This window comes from Arachis duranensis, chromosome 3 (assembly GCF_000817695.3).
Source record: "Arachis duranensis cultivar V14167 chromosome 3, aradu.V14167.gnm2.J7QH, whole genome shotgun sequence".
Classification (NCBI taxonomy): domain Eukaryota; kingdom Viridiplantae; phylum Streptophyta; class Magnoliopsida; order Fabales; family Fabaceae; genus Arachis; species Arachis duranensis.
The window spans coordinates 33,035,471-33,037,478 of record NC_029774.3 but is presented as its reverse complement, the minus strand read 5'-3'; positions in this window follow the sequence as shown (position 1 = coordinate 33,037,478).

The following is a 2,008-nucleotide window of genomic DNA, read 5'->3' as shown; positions in this document are numbered from 1 at the left end:
TTAATATTTTATTTTATTAGACAAACTAATTTTCATATCAAATATCGTAAAAAGTTAGATAAATTAATTTTTATCATTAGTTAATACAACCATAATACTTAAGAATTTTTAAAATTCATATCAGTCCTCCATATAATCGAAAGGCTGATTTAAAATATCACTCTTAAATATAAGATCTTTTATATAAATCTATAACATGTATTTTTGAATTATTTTTTATGTTTTTTTAATATTTTTTATTTGATAATATATAATTTATGAATTTTATTTTAATTAACTAAATAATGTAAAGGCTAATTTTATTGTGCTTATCAATTATTGCCTAACTTACCTTTTATGGTAAGTTTTAATTTTTTTAAAAATAATTTATTTTTATATCTTTTAAATTAAATATTAATTTTTAACCTTTTTTAACAAATAAGCACTACTTTTTAGGTATCATAGTATTCACCTAATATTTTAAGAGTTTATTTGTCAGCCTCGTTTGTCCTAGTGCAGAGACGAGATCCATGTGGCAGCGATGGTGACCAATTCATTCGTGATTGAATACTTGCTGTTAGGGTTGGAAGTGAGTCAAGCCAGCTCATGAGTCAGCTTGTGTTCGACTTGTTAATAACTTAATAAGTTGAAATTGTGAGCTGATGAATCGAATTTGAGTTTGGAATTGAGCTCATAAATTAAATGAGTCGAGTTTGAACTTAGATATGTTCAACTCACTAGCTCATAAGCTGGCTCAATTATATATATATATGATCTTAATTTTGTAAACTTTTATATTTATTTTTTATATATAATTTATTGATAGATAGAATTATAGATTATGTTCCTATTATTTGAACTAATTCATGAATTTTTGGTGGGCCAAACTTTTTAAAAAATAAACTTAATTATTACTGAATAGAATCTGTGAACCAAACTCAATTTTTATGAGTTGAATTTTATTTTAGCCCCCTTAAAAAATTTATTTTACTCTTTTTTTATTACAAGATTATTTTTTGACCCCTCCTTCAACTTTAACCTAGCTTCGCCCCTCATAAATTCTATAGTATAATAAAATCTAATTTTATTAATCTCTCTCCTTATATATACACAGAAATACTATTCGTACATTAAAATTAATCACCAATGTATTTATATATAAATATATGTATAGTTTAATTTATTTTTAATGTTTATTTATATTCTACTATGTATTTTATACTGGTGACTAACTTTGGTAACTGACGTTAGTGTACATATAATATAGTCGAAATATATATTGTTTAAGAAGATTTTTTTCATAAAGTATAAAAAAAGTCAATCTTTTTCTATTTGGTTTTGATAAATTCAGGTACTTTCTCAATAATTTCTCTTAATTTCGTTGAATATCAATTGACTTCACAACTTATAATTTTATAATAACATGACAATTTTTTTCTTATAAAATAACCTAATAATGATATTAAATTTATTATTAATTAGGAAATAATGCTAGTAAAGATCATTAGATAAAGAAAAAATAAAAATAAAATTAAAATTTTGTAAAAAAAGTTATAATTTGACAAAAAAAAAACTTATCTGATAATAGAATAAAATAAAAAAGATATCATTCATTAATGGTAAAAAAATAGATATGAACTTTTACATAGATAAAATCTATAACATCCGAGTTTTTTTGCAAAGTAAATAAATCATTATCTTTGTTTAGAATTTTATTTTCAAAAATTATTTTTATTAGTAGTAATTAAATCAACTTTTATGATATTTTGAATTTAAAAATTTATTAGGACTCTTATATATAATTTCTATAATAATTAAATATTTTTTATTTAAAATTTAAAATTTTAGGAGTTCAAAAATAATAAAAATATTATACAATTTAATTTTAAGGGTCTTTAAATTAATTTTTATGAGCTAAAAGAAAAATTAATTAAATTATCTCTAATTTTAAATTAGAGTGCTTATTTTAAAACTAATTAGTGAATTTATGAATAAACAGTATTCTTAAAATAATTTTAATGAATTATAA